Genomic DNA, 12,118 nt, shown 5'->3' on the forward strand with positions numbered 1-12,118 from the left:
CTCCAAACACTGGGGTGGTTGCAAGCTTGGGAGACATTGGGTAGGCTCCCTTTTCCTGGCTCTACCTTTTCCAAGCTTTGGGACAGCACCTAGGATCTCTGCCATCTCCAGAGCACATGCTCAACCCCTCTAGAACAACAGGGTGGCAGCCAGGCTCTCCCTAATCCTCAAGGAATGTGCTTCACCCTCTCCAAGGCCTGAGGTGGTGCAACTCTTCTTGAACATCAAAGCAGAAGGCTCACCTTCTACTTCTGGGGTAAACTCACCCTCTCCACATATACCGCTCTGTCCACTCTCCTGGCCTGAGGTTTCCTGTCTCTTAGCCTCCAACGTTCTGCCTCTGAAGACATTTTTCCTTTCCTTTGTCCCTTTTCTGTTCCTTTTAGCTCAGACTGGCAGTGGTTCCATTTATACAGATCACATAACCTTTTGTTGGTCTTCTATGCAGTACGCTGGGGTCATGCCCATCAGACAAAATAACTTTCCACAAATACTTTCTGGATAACTCTACCACAAAATCCTTGCTTGTCATGTAAAGGCTGACTGCTTCCATGCTTGACTAAATCTTCATATGGTGCCCTATTCACTGGGGTCTCACTTTCTGGAAGACCAGAATTTTCCAGAATACCAATTTCTGTTATCTTTGTACCCAAGAGTCCAGTTCTCCACTCATCTCTTTTCTCACACATTTTACTATAGTTTCAAGGAGTAGCCAGACTACATTTTTACACATTTAGTTTTGACATTTCTTCTGCTAAATATTCAAGTTCATCACTCTGAAATTCTGTCTTCCATCTACAAAGAATGCCTTCTTTCAGGTTTAGAATGACACATTCATCATTTCTATCTAAAGCCTCATCAGAGGTATCTTTAGAGTTCACATTTCTACCAACTGTCTCTTCAAAGCATTCTAGGCCTTCTCTATCAAGTTTTATTCAATTCCACCAGAATCTTCTCCTTAACCATTTAAAAAGCCAGTCCAACATTTTGGTATTTGCAAACTGCAGCAGTGCCCCACTTCTCCAGTACCAAAATCTGTGTTAGTTTGCAAGCTGCCAGAACATGATATACCCGAAATGGAATGGCTTTAAAAGGGGAATTTATTAAGTTGCAAGTTTGCCATTCTAAGGCCATGAAAATGTCAAAACTAAGGCAAGGTTATAAAAATGTCCAAATTAAGGGTCCAGGGAAAGATACCTTGGCTCAAGAAGGCTAATGATGTTCAGGGTTTCTCTCTCAGCTGGAAAGGTACATGGTGACATCTGCTAGGTTTCTCTCCAGGCTTATTCAATGGCTTCCCTGGGGGCATTTTCTTTCTTCATCTCCGATGGTCTCTGGCTGTGTGGGCTCTGTTGGCTCTGAGGCTTCTGTTGTTTCTGTCTCTCTCCAAAAGACTTCCTCTTTTAAAGGTGTTTTAGTTTGCTAGCTCCTGGAATGTGATATAACAGAAACAGAATGGTTTTTAAAAGGGGAAATTTATTAAATTGCAAATCCACAGTTCTATGGCTGTGAAAACATCCCAAATAAAGCAAGGCTATAGAAATGTCCAATCTAAGGCATCCAGGAAAAGACACTTTGGTTCAAGAAGGTTGATGGCATTCAGGGTTTATCTGTTGACTGGAAAAGCACATGGCAAACATGGCAGCATCTGCTTTCTTTCTTTTCTGGCTTCTTATTTCATGAAGCTCCCCTTGAGACATTTTCCTTCTTCATCTCCAAAGCTCTTTGGCTGCATGGGCTCTGTAGCTCTTTCTAAAATGGTTCCCTCTTAAAGGGCTCTAGTAAGCAACCCCAAGTTGAATACGTAGAGACACACCTCCATGGATATCATTTAATCAAAAGTTACCACCCACTATTGGGTGGGTGACATCCCCATGGGAACAACCAAAAAGCTCCCAGCCAGCAATTTTGAATGAGGATTAAAGGACATGACTTTTCTGGGGTCCACCACAGATTCAAAGTGTCATAAAAGGATTCCAGCAAACTAATCCATCCTGGAATGGGTGGGTTACATTTCCGTCTAATTAAAGGACACACTCACAATTGGGTGTGTCGCATTTCCATCTAATTAAAGGTCACACCCACAATTGGGTGTGTCACATCTCTGTGGAGATAATCTAATTGAAAGTTTCCAACTTACAAGTATTGGATTAAGATTTAAAAACCCCAGCTACCTCTACAAGATTGGATCAGGATTAAAATAGGCTATTCTGGAGTACATCCTGGCATATTCCACCCTTTGGACCCCCAAAAAGACATATTTTTTTCCATATTCATAATACGCTCATTCCATTACAATATAACAAAGTCTTAAAACATTTCAGTTTAATACAAATACAATGCAAAGTTAAAAACAGTATAAAGTCTCATCAAAGTCACCTTATAGGCATGGTCTGTTTTAAGGCACTATTTGCAAAGTACATTTGCATTTAAAGTAACATATCCATAGCTTCTAGAGGTTAGGATGTGGACATCTTTGGGGACCATTATTTTGCCTACCACAAGTAGTGATTCTCAATAGGAAGAGGTTTTGTGTATGCGTGTGTGTGTCTTTGTGTGTGTGAGCAAAGAGACAGAGACTACATTTGGACAGTGAACTCTTTCATCAGGTCAACTGTCTGTTTCTAAATGGGAAAGTAAATGCAGGAGATGGCCTTTATCTCATTTAATGAGTATGGGCCCATAGGTTGAAGTAGACTCATTAGCTGGATCAATTTTTATATAAACTTATCCCTTAAGATTTGTACTTGTGCAGAGTTGTCTAAGATAGTCTTTCCCACCTTAAAGTGGCAAAAATTCCTCCTATATTTTCTTCAATGAATTGTATAGTTTTTCTTTTCACATACAGGACTTTAATCTGCTGGAAGTTTAATTTTGTACATGGTTTGTATCAAAGAGAATGAGCTAAATTGTGCTGCGCTAATTAAACTCTGCATTTTTAATCACTCTTAAAGCTAATCAAGTTTATTTCTTACTCATGCTACCTGTTCATCATGGTTTGGCAGGGAACTCTGCTCACTGCAGCCACCCAGGCTCCAGATCAGCCATGACCTTGATTGCTCTTGGTTGTCACGCTGGATGGAAAATGATGTCTGAAGGGTTTTGCAGCCACAATTAAATGCTCCAGTCCAGAAGAGCCTCATGTCACCTCCACTCACAACTCACTGTTCAGAACTAATCATGTGGCCTGACCCCACTGCAAGGAGGCCAGGATGTGCAATCTTCTCATGTGCCCACTAGGCAGAGAACTGAGAACTGGTAATATTAGGTGACCAATGTTAGTCATTGTTTTAGTTTGCTAGCTGCCGGAATGCAACACACCAGAGACGGATTGGCTTTTAATAAAAGGGGATTTATTTTGTTGGTTCTTCAGAGGAAAGGCAGCTAACTTTCCACTGAGGTTCTTTCTTATGTGAAAGGCACAAGATGGTCTCTGCTGGTAATCTCTCCAGGCCCCTGGGTTCCAACAACTTTCCCCGGGGTGACTTCTTTCTGCATCTCCAAAGGCCTGGGCTGAGCTGCTAGTGCTGAGATGAGGAATGCCGAGCTGCTTAACAGTGCTATGTTGCAATCTCCCATTTAAGCACCAGCCAATTAAGTCAAACGTCACTCATTGCAGCCGACACGCCTCCTAGCTGACTGCAGATGTAATTGGCAACAGATGAGGTTCACACACCATTGGCTTATGTCTGCAGCAACAAGACTAGGTATGCTCACCTGGCCAAGTTGACAACTGAATCTAACTGACACAGTCATGAACACTGATGTGGATAGAATCTTCTTTATTTTTTGCCATATAGGGCACCAATTTCCCCCAAACTGTTATTTAATAACTCATTCGTTTCTCTCCAATTTGTGGTGTCACCTCTTTCACATGAAGGTTGTGTTTCTGGACTCATACTATATTCCCTAATTTTATATCTCTGCTCCTGTATCAACTCTACACTACTAGTACGCTGTGGCTTGGTTAGATGTTATCTGGTAGAACTCTCTCCTTTGCTCTTTGTCAAAATTCTTAGCTCCTTGTGTATAGTTATTCCTTTATATGACAGGTTAAATTATGCACCCCAGGAAAAAAACACGCTCTTAATCCTAACCCCATTTCTGTGGCTGTAAACCCACTATAAAATAGGGCTGTTTATAGATGTTATTCATAGTGAAAGTGAGAAAATTCATTCATAGTGAATGAGCGATTCAGAGAGAGCAGAGCAGAATGACATAGCCACAAGAAGCATCTCATTCTCCAAAATGTTTCCTTTTGATAGGTGTGGTACTTAGATTCAGTTGTCAACTTGGCCAGGTGAAGGCATTTAATTCTATTGCTGTGGACAGGAGCCAATGGTACGTGACCCTCATCTGTTGCTGGTTTACATATGTAGTTGGCTAGGAGGCATGCCTGCCACAATGAATGAGGTTTGAATGATGTTTGACTTATTTGGCTGGTGCTTAAATGAGAGAGCCCAATGTAGCATAGCCCAAGCAGCTCCACATACCTCATCTCAGCACTTGGAGCTCAGCCCAGGCCTTTGGAGATGCAGAAAGGAATCACCACCAGGAAAATTTTTGGAACCCAGAGGCCTGGAGAGAAGGCCAACAGAGACCATCCTGTGCCTTCTCATGTAAGAAAGAACCTCAGTTGAAAGGTAGCTGCCTTTCCTCTGAAGAACTAATGAAATAAATCCCCTTTTATTAAAACCAAATCCATCTAGGGTGTGTTGCATTCTGGCAGCTAGCAAACTAGAATGAAAGGACTCCAGTAACTAATCAAGACCCACTCAGATGGGTGAGACATGCCATCACCTAATCCAGCTTAACAACCATTCTTGATTAAATCACATCTCCAGGAAGTTGATCTAATTACAGTTTCAAACATACAGTATTGAATAGGGATTATTCTATCTTTATGAAATGGGATTTAGATTAAAACAGCTTTTCTAGGGGACATACATCCTTTCAAACCAGCACACAAGGTATACTCCAAAAATCCCCTGCAGAACAGATTTCATGGTTTGGCATGGGTTACCTTTCCACAGTTTCAGGTTTTTCCTTCTAGCTGTTCCAAAACACTGGAGTCTGAAAGAAATAACAATAGAGTTGTGCTGGTTTGAAAGGATGTATGTCCCCTGGAAAAGCCATGTTTTAATCTAAATCCCATTTTATAAAGATAGAATAATCCCTATTCAATACTGTATGTTTGAATCTATCATCAGATCATTTCAGTGGAGATGTGATTTAATCATGAGTGGTTATTGAGCTGGATTAGGTAATGACATGTCTCCACCCGTTCGGGTGGGTCTTGATTAGTTTCTGAAGTCCTGTAAAAGAGGCAACATTTTGGAGAATGAAGGAGATTCAGAGAGAGCAGAGAAGCAGAGAATGCTGCACTACCATGAAGCAGAGAGTCCACAAGCAAGCAGCCTTTGGAGATGAAGAAGGAAAACGCCTCCTGGGGAGCTTCATGAAACCAGAAGCCAGGAGAGAAAGCTGGCAGATAATGCTATGTTTGCCATGTGCCCTTCCAGCTGGGAGAGAATCCCCTGATTTTGTTTGCCATGTGCCTACTCACTTGAAAGAGAGACCCTGAACTTCATTGGCCTTCTTGAATCAAGATATCTTTCCCTGGATGCCTGTGATTGGACATTTCTGTAGACTTGTTTAATTGGGACATTTTCTCAGCCTCAGAACTCTAAACTAGCAACTTATTAAATTACCTTTTTAAAAGCCATTCTGTTTCTGGTATATTGCATTCTGGCAGCTAGCAAACTAGAACAATAGTGATTTAGCAATCATACTCATTTGTTAAGCCCTATCTTCTCTGTTATACTTCCTCCTTCTCCTATGGTCCTTCTTCCAAACTATAGGGATCTTTGGGCAATGCCCATTCTGACCCTTTCATGTCGAAAAGGATGTCAATAATATAAGGATGGGGGATGGAATTAGTTGATATTCTCGCAGAGCTGGCCCCTCTGGGTTTCAGGGCTTATTTAGCCTAAGAACTCTTGGAGGTAATGGGTTTCAGGAAAGTGAGCTTAGGACATGAAACTTAAATGAAGCTAAGTTTTGTTGCTCTGTGAATGGATAGAGTGCTTCTGAAATCTTCAATCTTCTTAACTTCTTATGGAAATCAGTGGATACTGGCCAAATTAAAGCATGAATACTTCAAGCGACTATAATCTGCTTTACCATCTGTTTTAGATTGTAAGCTGCCAGAATGCAATATACCAAAAATTGAAAGGATTTTTTTTAAGAAGAGAATTTATTAAGTTACAAAGTTATAGTTCTAAGGCCATGAAAGTGTCCTAATTAAGGCAAGTCTCTAAAAATGTACAAACTAAGGCATCCAGGGAAAGATCCCTGGGCTCAAGAAGCCGTTGATGTTCAGGTTTCTCTCTCAACTGGAAAGGCACATGGTGACACCTGCTAGTCTTCTCTCCAGGTTTTTTCAATGATTTTCCTATGCATTTCCAAAAGTTGTGTGGGCTCTGTCAGCACTGTGGGCTTTTTCCAAAATGGTTCCTTTCTAAAGGACTCCAGTAAGCAACCCCACCTTGAAGGAATAGAGACGCATCTCCATGGAAACTACCTAATCAAAAGTTACCACCCACAATTAGGTGGGTCACATCTCCATGGAAACAATCAAAAAGCTCCACCCAGCAATATAGAATGAGGATTAAAAGACATGGCTTTCCTGGGGAACATAATAGCTTCAAACTGGCACACCATAACTTTCAGTCTGGTGAACTGTACCACCTAAAAATGTTGGGTGGTGGCATACCCTGGGGAGTAGCGTGCCTTCCTGTAGAACTCTGTCCATTGTCACTTACCCCACTTAGAGAAGAATAGAGTCTTTCCAACCCAGTTTTGTTCCATGACTCATGCTGTAAAACCTTGTTCCTGCTACTTGCCATTGTAATGCTTTTCGCGTTACCCAGTGACTGTAACAGAAGCTGTGCCTATTCATGTTTGCTGATGTCATCCTCTGCCTCAAAGCTTTGCAGGTGTACTCATTAATGCTCCAGGACAACCTTGAAAAGTAGGCACTTTATTATCATGCTTTTGATATATAAGGAAGCTGGAGCCCATTGATATCAAGTAACTTGTCTGATATCACAAGCAAATTTGTGGCAGCCAAGACTAAAACCCAGGCACATCTGACTCTGGCATTTGACTTCTCAGCTGCTCTGCTATTTGGCCCCCTCCAGTGCCAAGCCCAGGTAGGCCTTCAAATACATGGAAATGTCTATGGATAAATTAATTGTAATTGGATCCATGTGCAACCAAAAACCATGTTTGCTGAGGTTAGAGTATTCTTTGGTTGGTTTGATTCTATTTCAGAGTATGAGATGTGCTTTCTTTAAAAAAAATTAATTATGAAACATTTCAAATGTTTTAAAACATGGATTTTAAAAAAACAGAAAAGAATGTCGGACATACATGCATTCATTGCTGAAATTATAAACAATACTGCCATTTTATTTAGCTCTTTCTTTTTTTAATGAGTAAATTATTGTCACCCAAAGTATTCTGTTTTTCTTGTAAGTATTTAATGGTTTTAAAATGTTATTTATTAAAGTCTTTATGTTTCTGCTACATTGTTTCTAAGATAGAACATAGAATTTGCTATTCTGATTAGTATTTTCTTTTCTTTTTTAACCCACTTTTTAATTGCAAGCATATAGGAACTTAGACAATTTTGTTATGTGGATATTGTATTTGGAGGCATTGTTGAAACATCTCTCTTATTCTAAGGGTTTTGATTATTTGGGGTTATTCTGCATAAGTGATCAAATTATATGGAAATAGTGGTATTTTGGACTCTTTCTTTGTATCCTATACCCATGTTATTTTTCTTGTCTTATTTTCTTTTTAACCAGACATCCAGTGCTACATTTAACACATAGCAATGTGAATTTATTCCCAGTATAATTTAGGAAGAGTTCTCCTTATGTGCTACAGATTGACAGTGGAATGTGAGCTCTGTTTATATTTTCTGAAACAGTTTGTATATGACTGGAATGATCTTTTCCTTTGAAATGGATCTTTGAGCAAAATAAACCAGTAAAAACATCTGGACCCAAAGTTTTCTTTATGGGTAGACTTAAAAACCACCATTTGCAATTGTTACAGTAGTTAACAGAATGACTCAGCCTTCTTGTTTCTTTTGATTTCTGTTTATATATTTTGGAGATATTATTGACACACAGTGAAGTCATAGATCTTGAGTGTGCAGTTTAGTGAGTTATGACAAGTGCAAATATAATCTGTATCCCATCAAGAAATAGAACACACATGTTCTCTGTGCCCTTTCTCAGTCAAACCTAATCTGTCCCAAGAGTCAATTACTTTTCTGAAATATTTCCTGTTCTAGTTTGCTAGCTGCTGGAATGCAACACACCAGAGATGGATTGGCTTTCATTAAAAGGGATTTATTTAGTTGATATATATTTCTTCAGAAGAAATGCAGCTAACTCAAAACTGAGGTTCCTTCTTTCGTGGGAAGGCACAGGGCAATCTCTGCTGGCCTTCTCTCCAGGCCTCTGGGTTCCAACAACTTTCCCTGGGGTGATTCCTTTCTGCATCTCCAAAGGCCTGGGCTGAGCTGTGACTGCTGAGATGGGGTATGCTGAGCTGCTTGGGCTGTGCTACCTCGAGTCTCTCATTTAAGCACCAGTCAATTAAATCAAACATCATTCATTGCGGCAGGCTTGCCTCCTAGCTGACTGCAGATGTAATCAACAACAGATGAGGTTCACATGCCATTGGCTCATGTCCACAGCAATAGAACTAAGCATCTTCACCTAGCCAAGTTGATGCCTGAATCTAATTACCACATGTCCGCCCCTTGTCAACTTGGCAATTACACTAATCACCTTAAACAATATTAAAGTGTGAAAAATTATCTTCTAGCTGTGGACCTATGAATCTCAAAACAAGTTATCTGGTGCCAATATGCAAAGGAAGATATTCACAGGATACAGGTTTTCATTTCCATGGGGAGAAATTAGAAGGAACACAGATGTAAAACCTGCAGGGCAAATGACATGGGATTTCAAAGTCTGAAAGTCATTTATCCTTTGGCTTTAGAAAGTGGCAGTCCCATCCTTTCCAAGGGTCTATGCAGTGGCCCACCTCTTTCCAAATCAACCTCAGTGGACATTGAGCAGACCACCTTTTTCTTGGCTCTACCCTCTCCAAGCATCGGGGCCACACATGGGCTCTCTGCTATTTCTAGGGCACATGCTCAACCCCTCCATGTGGTGTCAGCCAGGCTCTCCCCAGTCCCCCAAGGAGTGTGCTATACCTTCTCCAAGGCCTGAGGCTGCATAACTGTTCCACTGCAATGAGGTGGGAGACACATCCTTGCCCTTAAGTGTAAACTCACTCTCTCCATGTATAAGAGTGGGTCCACTCTCCTGGCCAGGCTCTCTTGGCTTCAGACCTGAGCTTCCATGGTTCTCACTCTGCAAACTCTGATTTTTCCTTTTTGTGTCCCCCTTTGTCCAGGTTGGCAGTGGTTTCATTTACACCAACAGTCTCTTCAAGCACTCCAGGACTTCTCCATCATTCTCTTCACAGTTCCTCCAAAATCTTCTCCTTATCCATTTAAAAAGCCATTCCAACATTTTTAGTATTTGAAAACAAAGCAGCATGTTACTCTCTGGTACCAAATTTATTCTAGTTTGTTAGCTGCTGGAATGCAACACACCATAGATGGGTTGGCTTTCAATAAAAGGGGATTTATTTAGTTGACGTATAGTTCTTCAGAGGAAAGGTAGCTGAGATTCTTTCTTACATGGGAAGGCACAGGGTGATCTCTGCTGGCCTTCTCTCCAGGCCTCTGGGTTCCAACAACTTTCCCTGGGGTGATTCCTTTCTGCATCTCCAAAGGCCTGGGCTGAGCTGTGACTGCTGAGATGAGGTATGCTGAGCTGCTTGGGCTGTGCTACTTTGAGTCTCTCATATGCAGCAGGCATATCTCCTAGCCAACTGCAGATGTAATCAACAACAGATGAGGTTCACATGCTATTGGCTTTTTTCCACAGCAATAGAACTAAGCACCTTCATCTAGTCAGATTGACACCTGAGTCTAACTACCACATTTCACTATAGTTTTTTATGGTCAAATCTTGAACTTTATATAAATGGTATCATTTGTCTAGCATTGTGGTTATCAGACTAATCCATGTTGTGTGTGCACAAATAGAGCATTCACTTTTGTTTAAGTAGTATTCCATTCTATAATTGTTGAGTCCTTTTTCATGTGTTTTTTGTAATATATTTATGGTTGTTTATATATCGTTCTTTGCAAAGAGTCTAATTAAGATTTATGCCTACTTTATAATATGAAAATTTTCTTTTAGTTATTGATTTATAGGATCTATTTTTATTTTAGGTATACAGATCAGATATATGTATTTTAAATTTGTATATTCCTTTGTGTTCATATTTCCATGCAACTATCCATTTCTCTGGCTATGAGAAGGATGATAGTCAGGGTCCTGGTTTGTGTCCAGCTTGATGATTTCATGGACTGGGGTGGAAGGTGGCATCCCAGAGTAGGGCTTTTGATGATGCAGTCTGGACAACCACTCTCACTCCTTATCCCCATCCAATGGGTCCTCCCCTCAGGGATCTCTCAGGAATGTTGTCTCAGTCTCTGAGCATTTTGGGGATCTGCTGCTATATCTGCAATAATCTAACATCCAGGCTGGTAAAGAGAGAGAGGAGGCGACTTCAGGAGCTTTCCAGACTGACTGTGCTCTTTATTATTGACTTTCCCATCTTTGGTGGACTCTGTCATTAATTCTACATTATTTATTTTAAAATACTTTTGAGAATTTAGTTGGCTGAAATTTGCACTATCTAATTTAACCTGTCTAGTCAGTTAAACAACCTAATTCAGCTTTCTTTGATATGGAATCTGGAATAAGGAACAAAATCTTAATATTCTGTACAAGTTAGTGTTATGCAATGAAGCATTTCAGAGTATTTTGGGCAGAATATAAAAAAGTGTTTGCAAAGTCCCTTGCAAGACTGGGAAAGATAGAACTATGAAGTTTCCCACCTGGAGAGTTCCTGACATTTTTCTTAAGCAAGAGGGACTCCTAATTTAATAAACCTAGGCCTCAATTTTGAGACTTGCCCTTATAAAACTTATTTCTATAATAGTAAATGAAACCTACTTAGGATTAGTGCCTAAAAGCCATCTCCAGAAAAATCTCTGCTATTGCTCAAATGTGATCTCTCTCTAAGCCAAACTCTGAGACTCCCTCCAAAGTGGGACATAATTTCCAAGGGTGTAAGAGCCTGGCACTGGCAGCATGAAACATAACTGGCTCTGGCATTGTAGGACATAACTGGTCTTGGCATCACAGACATAACTGGCCCTGGTACTGTGAGATGTAAGTTCCAAGGATGAGCCTGGCCCTGACATCATGGATGAACTGATCAAAAGGGGTAAAAGAAATAGAGTTTTAATGGCTAAGAGATTTCAAGTTGGGTCAAGAAGTCAATCTGGAGATTACTCTTATGCAAGTTTCAGATAGATATTGCAAACTGCCACAATATGGCAAGCAACAGTGTTCCTGGAAACTCTGAAAGATATCCTGTGCTCTACAATTTTTTTTACTTATTAAGCTTGTTTTCCAGAGACTCAAAACTTTCAGATTGTTCCAATATCAGAGAAGCTCTGAAACCCAGAGATACTGGACTCTGCAAGAATAACAACTGGTTGCATTAGTTCATCCCTTTGCCCTTTAATAACAACACCCCATTTCAGCCTTGAAACAGTTCGAAGAGTCATCACCCAGATATCCCTCAAGATTGAGAGAAAATTATCAAATGAGGAGGAGGAATTGTATCCTAGAAATCAGGATTTATGGGATAATTTTGATTGCTGAGTCATTATATAAATATTACTTTTTGCTTTCTGGGATATCAAAGTTGACAGAGAAATACCTGAAATTTCTGAATTGTAATCTAGTTCCCTTGATCTCAAATAATGGTTGTAAAGCCCTTATTTTCTGCCCCTGTGATTATAAAAACCTTGTGACTAACCTTCATCTGTACTTGGTTATCCAGTTTTTCAACTTTAGAGTCTTGTAATCACTAAAGATAG

Source organism: Tamandua tetradactyla, chromosome 8 (assembly GCF_023851605.1).
Source record: "Tamandua tetradactyla isolate mTamTet1 chromosome 8, mTamTet1.pri, whole genome shotgun sequence".
Lineage (NCBI taxonomy): Eukaryota > Metazoa > Chordata > Mammalia > Pilosa > Myrmecophagidae > Tamandua > Tamandua tetradactyla.